This window comes from Microcaecilia unicolor, chromosome 4 (assembly GCF_901765095.1).
Source record: "Microcaecilia unicolor chromosome 4, aMicUni1.1, whole genome shotgun sequence".
NCBI lineage: Eukaryota > Metazoa > Chordata > Amphibia > Gymnophiona > Siphonopidae > Microcaecilia > Microcaecilia unicolor.
In genome coordinates, this window is record NC_044034.1 from 293,253,729 (window position 1) to 293,268,985 (window position 15,257).

Below are 15,257 nucleotides of genomic sequence, written 5' to 3' on the forward strand. Positions count from 1 at the left end.
TCGGGCACATTACCATCCACTACCCAATTAGTGTGGAAGTAGCATGGGAGCCCTTACCACCACCTAAATATTCAGGATGTGTATCTTCCAACATCATATTTGGTCTCACTGCATCAGGGAAAAATCTCCCGAAAAAAACAAATTTTAGTTGGAATCAGTCCAATAATTCACCATGTCTCAAGCAATCTTCAGCACATAGCCTTTCATAAAATATGACAACGGTGTTTCACATGATCTAAATAAGAGTCAGATGATCCCAAACATCCAACATCAGTCATGATCTCCATCTTCCCACCAAAATTCCACTTGGTCTATAATTTTCCAATGAATATCTGAAATCTTACATTACTTTAACTGCCAAAGACAAGCCAGTGGTGCTGACAGAGCTCCTGTTTGAATCTGCAATTTATGCTCATTAAGTCAAAGTAGGACTGAACAAGTTGGTCTCCTTACATGTAAGAGGTCACTTGGGCAGATGAATAAGTAAACCCCATTTGCTGGAGCACAGTCATAGTCTGAAAATAATTCATGTTTACACTGAGGCTGTGGATGACTCCACAAGGATCCTTCCATAGCTGTAGCACACCATTGGCAGTGGCAATACTTCTTGTGACCCTTATACAAGTTAATAGCATCCATCCTCTTCCTTTCAGAGAAAATGAATTTTGCCGATTGTTTTTCCTATTTGAAAAGCCATGATTGGGGGCTCCAAAAGTAATCATACAGTTCCAAAACGTACCAATATCTGCAAATACATTTGCATATTGCTCTCACCAAATTAGAATATGGGAACACCTAGGTTAAAACATCCTGTTGTTCCTTAAGACGATTTTGTAACAAAAGCTCCCACTATGCAAATCTTGCTCTCAAGTAGGTTCACTCCACCAACATTGGTAAAATCGCTCTTTAAGAAGGTGATATTGCAAATTAAAATTTCATCAGCATCAAACACAGACATCTTCATTGAAGGAACTGATTGATAGGTAAACTAGATTTCCAATTTTGTCGGGTGGGAGCTGTGAAATCAAATATAATTATTTTCATCAGTATTCTTCTGATAAATGGTAGTCTACAGAGTTTCAGCTTGTTTATAATAAATATATCCAAGACATCAGTTTCCTATTGATGACAGATAATTACAAATTGTAAATTAGATTCCAATTAATTTAACCAATCAAAAAAAATCTCAATTTTTTCTCATTATTATCCCATATAAAGAACACATCATCAAAAAATCTCTTCCAAATTAGAATCTGTTCAAAATATTCTGCATGATGAAGATAAAATTGAAATGTAGGCACATATAAAGTGGCCACTGCAGGGGCCAAAGAAGCCACCATGGCCACCTCATAAATTTGCTCAACAAATTTCCCTCTCATAGCAGAAAATCCTGCACAAGTTTCAAAAGAGGCCTAACACAATGATTCTGATAATGCTACAAAATCGTGAGTGGTGTAGAACGAGTAGAAGTAAATCGATTTTTTTACTTGTTACAAAAGTACAAAGACTAGGGGACACTCAAGGAAGTGATATGGAAATACTTTTAAAAACAAACAGAAATATTTTTTCACTCAACCAATAGGCGTTACCTTCACTGCTGATTATTAGTACCAATTGTTCCGATTGTTTCTCACCTATAAGAGATGTTTTCCGTTAACTGCAGGATTGATCAGGCACACAGTCCTTTCTATATTCTCAAGAGATGCATTAATTTTAAGCTATGGAACTATTGCAGACACTGAGGAGACTGTTGTGATGGAGTTGTATTGTGCATTCTCAGAACTATACACTTACTTCTGAACCTTGGGAGAGCTGTTCCATTCTGGTGCCATCAGATGACATCACCTACTTGTGTGCTGAGATTGGCTTAACCATTATTTATTTATTTGTTACATTTGTATCCCACATTTTCCCACCCATTTGTAGGCTCAATGTGGCTTACATAGTACCGGAGAGGCGTTTGCAGACTCCGGTGTAAACAAATACAAAGTGATATTGTGGTAAGATAAAGTTCATGTGGCACAGCCACATTACAGAATCGTACAACGGAAGAGTTATGTCCATTATGTACTTTAGTTTTGTCGTGTTGCAGAGATCAGGCATTTATGTTGGATTGGTAGGGTATGCCTTTTTAAAGAGGTTAGTTTTTAGTGTTTTCTGGAAGTTTAGGTGGTCGTATGTCGTTTCCGAGGCTTTTGGTAATGCGTTCCACAGTTGTGTGCTTATGTAGGAGAAACTGGATGTGTAAGTTGATTTGTATTTGAGTCCTTTGCAGCTTGGGTAGTGCAGATTTAGGCACGTTCGTGTTGATTCGGATGTGTTTCTAGTTGATAGGTCGCTCAAGTCTGTCATGTATCCCGGGGCTTCACCGTAGATAATTTTGTGAACCAGAGTGCAGATTTTGAAAGCAATGCATTCTTTGATTGGGAGCCAGTGTAGTTTTTCGCGGAGGGGTTTTGCACTTTCAAATCGCGTTTTTTCAAAGATAAGCCTAGCTGCTGTGTTTTGAGCGGTCTGAAGTTTCTTTAATGTTTGTTCTTTGCATCCCACATAAATTCCATTGCAGTAGTCTACATGGCTTAGTACCATTGATTGCATCAGGCTGCAAAATGTTTCCCTCGGGAAGAATTGTTTCATGCATTTGAGTTTCCACATTGAGTGGAACATTTTCTTTATTGTAGATATCACTTGGCTCTCTAGTGTTAAGTTGCGGTCCATTGTAACGCCGAGGATTTTCAGGCCATCTGAGATAGGGAGGGTGTAATCTGGGGTGTTGATAATTGTGGGGTTGTCTGTGCTGTGTTGGGATGAGAGGATAAGACAGTGTGTTTTTTCTTTGTTGAGTTTTATGGCTGGTTGCCCCTTTAAGAGATTATAATCCAAAATGTTCACTACTCTCACAGGGCGTTGGGTTGTTGGAAGTATCTTCATTGCTTTGTGCAAAAAAGGGACATGTGTCAGCATTCATGTTCCATCATTGGACCCTGTCTTTGGAATTTGTTACCTCAGGCCAGTGATTCTCAAATCTGTCCTGGGGGAGCCCCAGCCAGTCAGGTTTTCAGGATATCTACAATGAATATTCATGAGTTAGATTTGCATACATTGCCTGCATTGCATGCAAATATAACTCATAAATGCATTTCATGCCACCAGATACCCCATGGGGCCACAATAGGTGATAGCCAGCTAGACACCTCATGCCTCTTAGCTCAGTTTCCAGCAGCCTTTCTCTGGAGAGACACTCAATATATTGTCTTCCCTGAATAAGAGCAGCAGCAACATGAAACTATAATAGAAGTTTATGAGCTGGTACACTTCGCTGCTTGGGCAATCGACTGTACACAAATAGGTAAAAGCAGTGCTTTTTTTGTGCCGGTACACTGTACTGGCACCTTTTTTTTTAGGTCCGGCAGCTCCCCAACGTTCCGTTCTGCCCCCTTTAAGTATTTACCAAAATCGCAGCAGTGAACTGGCGGGCGGTGCTAGTAAAAGCAGCAAGCAGGCAGGCTCGACTCCGTCCTTTGCTTCCCTGCCCTCTCTGAGTCCCGCCTTCCTCTGATATCATTTCCTTTCTGCGAGGGCGGGTGGGATGCTGAGAGGGAAGTGAAGGATGAAGTCAAGCCTGCCTGCTTGCTGCTTTTACTAGCGCCGCTCACCAGTTCACCGCTGCGACTTCGGTAGCGAGTGGAGTGGAACTGGGACATGGGAGAGGGGAGGGCAGGGGAGAGAGAAGAATTGCTGGACAAGGGAGAGAGGAGGGCAGGGGAGAGAGGAGAATTGCTGGATATGGGAGAGGGGAGGACAAGGGAGAGAGCAGAATCGCTGGACATAGGACAGGGAATGGCAGGGGAGAGAGGAGAATCGCTGGACATGGGAGAGGGGAGGGCAGGGGAGAGAGGAGAATCGCTGGTCATCGATGGGAGGGGAGGACAGGGAAGAGAGGAGGATCGTTGGGCATGGATGAGAGGGGAGGGAAGGGGAGAGAGGAAACATGCTGGACATGGATGGAGGGGAGGGAAGAGAGGAAGGAGATGCACATGGATGGGAGAGCAGGGAAGAGGAGAAATGCTGGAAATGGATGGAGAGGAGAGCAGGAGATAGAGGATAATTGCTGGACAAGGATGAATGGAGGGGTTGGCGGAGAGAGAGGAGAAATGCTGTACTTGGATGGAGGAGAGGGGAGAGAGAATTATTGCTTTATATGGATACAGGGGAGGGAAGAGAGGAGAAATGCTGGACATGGATGGAGGGGTGGAAAGAAAAAAGAAGAAGATGCACATGGATGGAGATGAGGGAAAGGGAAGAAAGGAGAAAAACTGCACATGGATAGAGAAAATAGGCAAAAGCTGGATCCACGTTATACCTCCTCCAGTCAATTCCATGGAGGAGGACCCAACTTTTACTTATGGATGTATGGCAAGAAATGAAGAAGAAAGAAGGAAGGAAGCAAAGAAATAAATGGAAAGGAAGCTCTGGAAACAGAGTTAAGAGAACAGATAGAGAGCAGCAGAATCAGCACAGATAGAGAGCAGCAGAATCAGAGACTGGGACCAATATGGATAGAAAAACAAAGTCTCCAGACAACAAAGGTAGAAAAAATCATTTTATTTTCATTTTAGTGTTTGAAATATGTCTAATTTGAGAATTTACATCTGCTGTCTTATTTTGCACTGGGTATACTGGAGCTCTAACAGCTTACAGAAATTATTTATAATGAAAAAAATCACATTATTTTTTGTCCTATACTAGTATAATATTTTCAATGATGTCTGTTTATATGCGCCATGGCTGGTATAAGGGGTGTGGCTAATGTGGGTGTGGCTATCATAGGGGTGGGGCCATATGTGGTGACCCCGCCCATAATGAGTACCGGCACCTTTTTTTCTACAAAAAAAGCACTGGGTAAAAGACCACCTGAAGGCAAAGAAACCAAATATTGGAACCAAAAGTTCTTTCACCTTACCCTTGTAATACCTGAAACTTGTGCCTGCTACCCAGGCTCCTGTCATGCTCCCTACATTCTGTCACAGTCAGGCCTACATGATCATTTTAAAAGTGGCCAGATCATTGGGAGATGATTTCTAGTTGAGCATGTACCACTAGCCCATACTTCTTAATGACCAAGCAACTCTCTCCCCATAGAAGTCTCTATTAATGTACACCTACTAGCCCTAGAAGTGTCATGGACCAGCTATGATGTGATGTGCTACCTCTCCACTATGAAGAACACACCCACTCATCTCTCCTCTGTTTCCTTCCCTTCAGGGAAGCAGAGGTATCCTCTCAAGACCTGGATCATGGCCCCCACTGCCAACCCTAAGGGGGAAACACAAGAAAACTACGATAAGGCCCATAGGCAGACCAGGGCTGTAACGCAGAGGACATTTGTCCTATTGAAGACCTGCTGGTGCCTTGACAGGTCAGGGGGTGAACTGCTCTATATCCCAGGCAAAGCATGTGACATATTGCTGATTTGCTTGCCCTCACTCACAGGATGCCAGCACCAGAAGGCCCTCATCTGCAAACTGCTGACAGTGCTGAGAAGATAGAGTCAGTGCAACAACTGCAACCTATACCCCCACAAGGCCATGATAATGCCTTGGCTGCAAGGAATGAGCTTGTACACAGGCATTTTTTGTGCATAACTATAATATAGAGATAATGTGGTGCATCAGAGCTATTAAACAAAACACAGTGCTACACAATGTGAATGCCAAAACAAAACATATCAAAGGTATTTCTTTAATCCCTGGCCTTGCTTAGATGGCGGCAGGTGCAACTGGCTGCTATATATGACAGGGTCTTGAAAGCTGGAGGAATGCAATGAGGGGGCACCTCCACCTTGTCCAACCTTTCAAACCTGCCTGGTGACCCCATGGAAATTTGAGAATACCAAGCACTGCTGGCTGCCCCCAGGATGGTCTGACTCATGGATAGATACAAGGTGGACTGAAAATAGAAAATGTCCAGAGATATGTACTATAGAGATGGTGGTGGAGGGAGGTCTTGCCCAATCTGTTGTAGGTAGGTGGCCAGGGTGGTGTTAATGTCTTGTAGCTCTGAATGGAGGCCTTGAAATCAATGCACCACTTTTGCAACGAGCTGCTGCACATCAGCTCATAGCCCTTGCACTGCCCCCTTTATCTCATGGGTCTCATGTGCCATCTCCTGGGTCACCCGCACTGGAGGATCCTCTCTATTTTCAGACAGAGTAAACTCCTGCTTTTGTTCCTGTTCCACAGTCTCATCCTCCCCTATCTCCTCCTCCTGTGTATGATCACTCCCAGTAGCTGGCACAAGATCCAAGCTCTTCTCTTCATCCTGTGACTGCTTATCTATGGTGTCCAGCTCCTCCATCTCAAGATCCATGGCCTTGCCTTCCATAGGTCATCCAGCTGCTTGTGCTTTATGAGATGGCAGCTGTTGTTCAGAGGCTTGTGCAAGCTCTGGGCATTGGGCTTTCTGGACATTGAAGGGACCTGATTACTCTTTCAGCTTTGCAGTAGCACCTTGCTGCAGCACCTGTTTGATAGAAAAGAGCAATTGATAACTAATGAATGTACTCTGGTAGTGTCATGCACTGCTGACTGTCACTTGACAAGCTTTGGCTGGATCTCTCCTACTAACCTGCAGATAACAGTTTGCGAGTGTTTGCTGCAATGTGGCACATGCAAAAGAAAAGCTCATCACATCTGGAATATGTCCCCACTCATCAACAGTGCGCACAGTGCCTTGGGTACTGTGTGTCATGGATAGGGTTACCATATTTGCAGAGACAAAAAAGAGGGCACAAAAAACATTAAAATGGTTGCTACCTTTGTAAATGGCATTTAGTTAACACACATCAAACAGTGACTGACTTACAGTACAGCAATAGACAATAATCTACTTTTCAAAAACTTCCAGATTTAAGTTTGACTAAGTCTAAGCCCAAGCATACGTATCAGAAAAGCGGATATCCCTCATCAACTTTGCCTGACTTTTGAGATACGTATGAAAGTCTTTGTGTTGCATATGCTTAAAGTTGTGCTGCACAAACAAAACTCCTTTGACAGATTCAACCAGCAGGGAAACAGAGAGGAGAACAGCAATGCCTCTCTCTCTCTTTAGCACCCCCATGTGTGCAGACTGACTATTAGGCCAAAGATGGTTTCTCTCATTTTGTGGATAGGTGTGTTGGTCATAGGCACATAAAAGAAAAAAAGGATATTTTCCTAAAAATTAAAGAACTTTGAGGATTTATCTGAAGAAGTTCAAAAGGAGGACATGTCCTCTTATAAGAGGAAGTACGGTAGCCCTAGTCATGGATAATCTAGAAAACACAGCATCATGTGTGTGTGATAATAATACAGAAGAAAACCTGTGAATAAATCACAGACAAGGCAGAGCTCAGCCTGACTCACCTGCTATCTCTCACATTGTGACCATATAGAGGTCAATACTCAAAAGATTTAACCTGTCCACTTAAATTGTTTGTTTGGGGCTATCTGCTGATATTCAGTGGTACTCAACTGGTTAGTGCCACCGAATATCAGAAATAAGATGGGAATAGAGTGACTGTTCTCTGATGTCCTCCAGGCCTATTCTCTCTCTTCATCTTTTCTGCAGGCTGCCTGAAAGAGATGGACTGGAACTGAAAAGTCCCATTGCTTTGAAGTATAAAAAGAAATGGTGGAACTGTGTTCCAGGCTGGTCCCCAAACAAATTAAACTCTGCCTGAAGGCTATTTCTTTATCACTTACTTTTTCTCCTACTTTTTTTTTTTTTTTAGTGAATCATAGTGGTGTCTTAATTTTCTTCACCTTGCTAACATACCTGATAAAGGCCCCTGTTTACAAAGCCACACTAGCGGCTGGTGGTGCGTTACTGCCGACACAGCCCATTCACTTTAAATGGGCTGCGTTGGCAATGCCAAGTGGCAGCCTCTAGTGCGGCCTTGTAAACAGGGGGAGGGAGGGGAAATGATTTATCATAATTTCCATGGTCATTTTTATTACTGTCCATAGTTCTGCAGTAAATATGAAATTCCCCTATTCCTTGCAAAAACTTCTTCAACATAGTTATTCATTTTTTTTTTAAGTTGGCACGTCTGAGATCTGTTACCTTTGTTTTGGTATAGTTTTGGTTCTTATTCAGAGTTTACGTTGAACCACATAGTAAAGTGATCACTGGACCACAAATTGTCTCCTACCCATGACCACTGTTTCCAGTAGATAAACTAGGCAATCGCCTAGACTGCCAAGATTCTGCAGGTGGCAAAAAAGCAACTGGCAGCTATTTTAAATTACCTCCCTTACTACAGAGCCTCCCCCAGCAATCCATCCTTTGTGGCCAGCAGGAGGAAAGGAGCTTAATAGCACATCAATTTCTCATGCTGCACAGGGTAATCTTGTAGTATGAATCGCCAGGTTATGGGATCTTGCAGCTCATATCATAAAATTGACCTGCACTGCAGAGCTGATACATTATTAAGCACCTTTTCTCCTGTTGGCCACAGGGGCTAAGTTGCCAGGGGAAGTGAGGCCTTTCTTCCTGTTGAGCAGCCACCAGGCAGGTTGTGGTGGGACTGGAGATTTGCCTAGGGTGCCTAATATCCTTGCACAGACTCTGCCCTATCATGACCTCAGTAATGCTAGAAAACTTTTATTTATTTTTTAGTTTTGGATGAGATATTTTATGTAGTGTTGTGCATTACAATGTTAATTGTATGATTGGGTGTTGTTGGTTTATTTGTTTATTAGGTTAAGCTATTGCAAACAGATTAAGTACATAAGCTTTGCCATTCTGGGACAGACTGAAGGTTCATCAAGCCCAGCATCCTGTTTCCAACAGTGGCCAATCCAGTTTACAAGTACCTGGCAAGATCTCATAACAGTACAATACATTTTATGCTGCTTATCCTAGAAATAAGCAGTGCATTTTCCCCAAGTCTATTTTAATAATGGCTTATGGACTTTTCTTTTAGGAAGCTATCCAAACCTTTTTAAACCCCGCTAAGCTAACTGCTTTTACTACATTCTCTGGCAACAAATTCCAGAGTTTAATTACACGTTGAGTGAAGAAATATTTTCTCTGATTCATTTTAAATTTACTACTTTGTAGCTTCATTGTGTGCCCCCCTAGTTCCAGTATTTTTGGAAAGAGTAAACAAGCGATTCATGTCTACCCATTCCACTCCACTCATTATTTTATAGACCTCTATCATATCTCCCCTCAGCCATCTTTTCTCCAAGCTGAAGAGCCCTAGCCGCTTTAGCCTTTCCTCACAGGGAAGTCATCTCATCCACTTTATCATTTTCATCGCCCTTCTCTGTACCTTTTCTAATTCCACTGTATCTTTTTGAGATGCGGTGACCAGATTTGCACACAATATTCGAGGTGCGGTCGCACCATGGAGCGATACGAAGGCATTATAATGTTCTCATTTTTGTTTTCCATTCCTTTCCTAGTAATACCTAACATTCTATTTGCTTTCCTAGCCGCCTCTGCACACTGAGCAGAGGGTTTCAACTTATCGTCAACGCAGATGCCTAGAACCCTTTCCTGGTCGGTGACTCCTATTGTGGAACCTTGCATTATATACTCTGTGCTCTTTCTCATTCCCACCATTCAGTATTAGCTAATATAATTGTGATTCTGATTTTAGATTGACAGCATTATATTAATGTTTACTTTTATACAGGATCTGTTACAGGAAAACTATGAGGCTTTGATCCTTTACATCTTTAACTAGCCTTTTTTTAATAAAGACTGTGAATAATAATTTCCTTATAAAAGAAAATGTACTGTCTTTTGTAAGTACATTATTTGGTCAGAATCTGCTGACCAAATAACGTATTTGCAAAAGACATCCCATCAAAATGGAGAGAACTATGCTACCAGTTGATATCCTAAACAGTTTATAGAGAATGTCTGCGATGCACATGTCCCTGGTAAATGTTTGAGCTGCCTGTGCTCCATTCAGCTATGAAGTCTGACCTTGCAAATGATGCAGCCAGCACAGACACACTCTGGATACACTCTACACTTGAGCTTTGCTGTTAGCGTTGGTCTCCACCACAACCTCACATACCTGGGTTGGCGGGGCCTTCTTCCAGCAATGTTTACCGCCATGCTGCCTGCCCTGCTCCCCCTCCCCCACCACCACATTAAAACTGAACATGGGGGGTGGGGGGGAGCAGGGTAGGCAGTGTGGCAGTGAACATCATTGGAGGAAGGCCCTGCCAGCCCAGGTATGTGGGGTTGCGGTGGGGGCCAGCATTGGCAGCAAAATGCTGGTGTTTCCCACAGGCGGCACACTACTTTCAGATGCCTGCAGAATTCAAGTCCCTCTTCCCCTGCATTGCCTGCCATGCCCCCTCCTCCTCCTCCCACATTAAAAACGAGAATGTGGGAGCCATGAGCCAAGATCTGCGCCAAGAGCGACTTCTGTGACCACAGCATCAAAAGTAGCCTGTCCATGCCTACCTGCTGCACCGGATCAACTACTTTGGGGCTCAGGCTCCGCAGCACCCCAGTAGCCTGGTTCCTTTACCAGCAATCCACCTTCAATCAACTTCAGGTGGCAGGATGACTTGCGCCACATGCGGCAGCAGCTCCTGGCGGGGTGATGTCAGACGCTGGCTTGCATCTGATTGAGCCCGAACTTCCGGTCCCAACTCAGCTGTTTTTGGGACCAGAAGTTCGGGCCCCAATCAGCTGCAAGTCACGTCTGAGGGGGAGAAGCAGAGGTAAGGAAAAATACTTTAAAAAAAAAAAAACTTTCTTAACTTGTACTCGTTACTAAGTACAAAGGTACAGCTTATTTGTAAATTATTACAAGTAAAAAGTATTCGAAAAAAATGTAACTCATTACAAGTAAAAGTACTGCAACGAAGTAGAAGTACTTCGTTACTACCCATCTCTGGGGCCCTGGCCCACTTGGGCCCACCTGTGGCTACACCACTGCAGGTTTTGAGACTGTATGTAGTCTTTATGGATGCCAAACAAGTTATTGACTTCACTAGAGAATTGTTGCTTTTCTCATCCATTGAGACATACATCTTGACTGCCTTCTCAGATTGCCCTTTGGGATACACTTTTGGCTAAGCAAATCTTAGTGCAGCACCTCCCATTGCAGCTTCCTTCATACACCTTTGGATTAACCTCAGACACTGGTGTTTGTACTTTCTCACTTTGCCAGTCATGACTTTACTCAGGGAGGTCAAGGCTTCTGGGAGTTAGATTTCAAACCATCTGGGTATAGAGTATTGACATGTTGGTCACTCTCACATTATGTTCACTTGATGGATGCTTTATTATCTTTAGCAAGTTGGCTTGAGGAAGAACAGCATTTGTAACAGATTCTATACTTTTTGAGTAACATTCTTTTAAGGGTTTCTGTCCAAATTATTGACATTTCCTCAAGGGATGAGGTTTCTAGTGCAAGAGACACTGACAGTTTAGATCTTCCACTTTGTATGTGGTGGGAGGAAGTTCAGGAGGGCTTGAGGTTGTGGGTGACACTCCAGTCTTGTGTGCCAATATGAGTTTCTATATATTGCTGTGCTTCTTGGCTGATCTTTCACTTTGGACGTAGTTAGCCTTGTTTATGTCTGCTGCACCGAATAAGAAGCTAGGGTCATTTCTCTTGCTTGACAGATCTTGAAGTCCCCATGGTTGTCTCATTTTGTACTCTTCATCAAATGAGGCCCACATCTCCCATAGTTCATGTGGCAGCTTTTTTGTGATTGACATTTTGCCACAAGACGTATCCAAGCAGCAGGGCCCTGGAAGGAACGGATTGGTTTTGGTTGACACCAGCTCTAGGAGCGTGGTCTTCCAGTTCTGGAAACTTGTAACTGTCTTTGCTTGATATTTTTAGAAAGTTCTCAATTCTTTCAAATGGGGTATTCTTCTCTATCCTTTCTCAGCTGTCATAGCATTGTTCAAGCCTTCACATTTCAACTAGTCCCTCAGAGGGATTATATAGGTATGAATATTTTAGTCCTTTCACATGTTCTGTAGGTCCACTCCCCAACCAGCTCAGCATCAGCTTGGTCTCTTCCTTTGGAGTGAGGTTCAGATCTGCTATGGTATCTTTAAAATCAGCTTTCCATGCTGTATAGTTCTCAGGATGATCATTGGTGACCCCTATGAGCTCTCGATGACCTCCTATCTATCTGATGCCTCAAACTGAATGGCAGGAGGTATTTGCAGGCAGCTATGTAAGGCCTGTCCCATTGCTGCTTGTCTGCTTTGCCATCCTTGAGCAGCAGCATGGGTTGAGGTTGCATAGGTACATTCAATATATGCAAGGGGTACATGGTTAATGCTCTTGCTGATGACAATTTCCCAGATTTGTCTTGTGTCCAGTCCCTGTAAAGTACCAGAATGTACTGCTGAGGTGAAGTATTTTCCTTGGCATCTGAGCTAACTGTAGTGTATAGCATCTGTGGCATAGGGCATATTAGGTTGACTTTTCTCAGGCTTAGCAGCCACTGGTGAATATGGATGTATTTCTTTGGTGTCTAGGAATTCTTCTGGGTCATTTTGCAAATGCACATTGGCATGCTCTAACACCTGAGCTAGAATGTACATTTTAGTGCACTAAGCAGGATCTCCCTAGGCAATGTGGCTAAGCTGGTTCTTCCCACCATCCTGCTGTGAATTTACTTCAAGGACCTTACCTTAGGCTCCAACGGTGACTGCCTTCCTTTCCCGCTGCAGTATTTCCATATCAACATCCAGTTCAGCCTTTTCCATGCAGTGACTGCAGCACCTTCTTCAACTGCCCTCTATTCCTTCTTCTTCTATTCTGATTCTAACGTTTAGAGCAGCCTATGCACCTTTGCTGCATCTGCTTCAGTGCGCACTCTTGCAGTGACTGCACTAGTTACAGACTGATTCAAATGCACTGGGGCTGATATTCCGCCAGCAGGAGGCAGCCTGCATAAGTGCCACAGTCGGCGCTGACCATATTCAATGCCAGGCCATTTCCAGTGACCCGCATTGAATATCTGGGGGGTGGGTGGCAGACGCTAACTTAATCGGGTAAGCAAGTAGTCAGCAGTGGCTGGTTAATAGCTGGCAAAGATAGGACTGCTATTTATGTGGTCTGATTTGCCCCCTAAACTTATTCGGTCAGTGGTGAATATTGCCAGTTATCGTGCGATGTAGCGGTTAACTTTTCAGTGCTGACCGCAAATATTCAGTACAGATAACCAGTTATCTCACGCTGAATACTTCTGGTTAGGCACCCAAATACTATTTAACTAGTCAACAGCTGTTTCTGGCCAGTTAACTAGCTTTGACTATCGAGGGACTTTAACGATCTTCAAGATCTGGACGTATGCCTAGAAGTGCTAAAATGTTGGGACATTTGTGTCCTTTATTAGGTCTTTTCTATTCGCTGTGTCTCCTACAGTGTCTGTGATGAGGCCCTGTCGAGTGTTTCTCTCCTACCCTTTTCTGTCTCTCACTTTATTCCCTTTCTTCATTCACCCCCATATACAATACAAATATCAGTTTCTATTCTGCAAATTAGCAAAATGGTCTGATATGGATTACAAATAACAATCTAGAATATTTCTAGGATGTACACATTAAAGGCGTCTTTTACTAAGGCACGCTGACTTTTTTAGCGCGCGCTAAAATTGTGGGTGTATTAAATGTTAGAGATGCCCATAGGAACGCATTGGCATCTCTAACGTTTAGCATGCCCACAATTTTAGCGTGTGCCAAAAACATCAGCGCGCCTTAGTAAAAGACCCTCTTTAACAGGAAATAAGCAGTTAAGCTAAACCTTTTCTCTCCTTCTCCCTCATCCTCTTTTTCTCTCTTTTTACCTCTACTCCATCTTTGTCTCCTTTTTGTCTTAGCTCTTTCTGCCTGTTTTACAATTCAGGTGCATAAGCAGAATTAGACATTTTTCACTGAAGCAAACATTTGTGATGGAGAGAGAAGAGAATCTTTTGATTTGTTTTTCTTTTGTTTGTTTTTTGGCAAATCCAGATGTTTGAGATAAGGAAGAGAAAAAGGGTGCAGGAGCAGGGAAAGATCCTCAAACTGAATGGCAGGAGGTATTTGCAGGCAGCTATGTAAGGCCTGTCCCATTGCTGCTTGTCTGCTTTGCCATCCTTGAGCAGCAGCATGGGTTGAGGTTGCATAGGTACATTCAATATATGCAAGGGGTACATGGTTAATGCTCTTGCTGATGACAATTTCCCAGATTTGTCTTGTGTCCAGTCCCTGTAAAGTACCAGAATGTACTGCTGAGGTGAAGTATTTTCCTTGGCATCTGAGCTAACTGTAGTGTATAGCATCTGTGGCATAGGGCATATTAGGTTGACTTTTCTCAGGCTTAGCAGCCACTGGTGAATATGGATGTATTTCTTTGGTGTCTAGGAATTCTTTTGGGTCATATTGCACCCCTTGTCACCTCTCGTTTAGACTACTGCAATCTGCTTCTTGCTGGCCTCCCACTTAGTCACCTCTCCCCTCTCCAGTCGGTTCAAAACTCTGCTGCCTCAAGACCCTTCACTGGCTCCCTATCCGTTTTCGCATCCTGTTCAAACTTCTTCTACTAACCTATAAATGTACTCACTCTGCTGCTCCCCAGTATCTCTCCACACTCGTCCTTCCCTACACCCCTTCCCGTGCACTCCGCTCCATGGATAAATCCTTCTTATCTGTTCCCTTCTCCACTACTGCCAACTCCAGACTTCGCGCCTTCTGTCTTGCTGCACCCTACGCCTGGAATAAACTTCCTGAGCCTCTATGTCTTGCCCCATCCTTGGCCACCTTTAAATCTAGACTGAAAGCCCACCTCTTTAACATTGCTTTTGACTCGTAACCACTTGTAACCACTCGCCTCCACCTACCCGCCTCTCTTCCTTCCTGTTCACATTAATTGATTTGATTTGCTTACTTTATTTATTTTTTTGTCTATTAGATTGTACGCTCTTTGAGCAGGGACTGTCTTTCTTCTATGTTTGTGCAGCACTGCGTACGCCTTGTAGCGCTATAGAAATGCTAAATAGTAGTAGTAGTAATCCCTTCTACCTCACCAGTTCCCCTCACCAGATAGGAGGGCAGGGGGTATTTTGTGACAAAGTTAGACATGCCAAGATACCCAGCTGTATAAGTGAGATTTTTAGGTCCGTCTTGGATTTCTGACAACCCTATCCTGATGCATTATGTGACTGATTTCAATGGGTAGGTTCAGGGACAACAAATACCACACTGCTTTCAGATGCAAGTTCAAAACACCAGGACTG

General features: G+C 43.4%; 1 long non-coding RNA gene across 1 annotated transcript; it reads right to left on the minus strand.

Moving 5' to 3' along the window:
• Positions 1-4,863: 4,863 nt before the first annotated feature.
• On the minus strand, positions 4,864-10,680 carry LOC115468081. Its single transcript, XR_003941818.1, has 3 exons — positions 10,468-10,680; positions 6,628-6,731; positions 4,864-6,522 (listed from the first exon to the last, which is right to left on the minus strand). It is a non-coding gene; the product is annotated as an uncharacterized LOC115468081 (long non-coding RNA).
• Between the last annotated feature and the right edge of the window lie 4,577 nt (positions 10,681-15,257).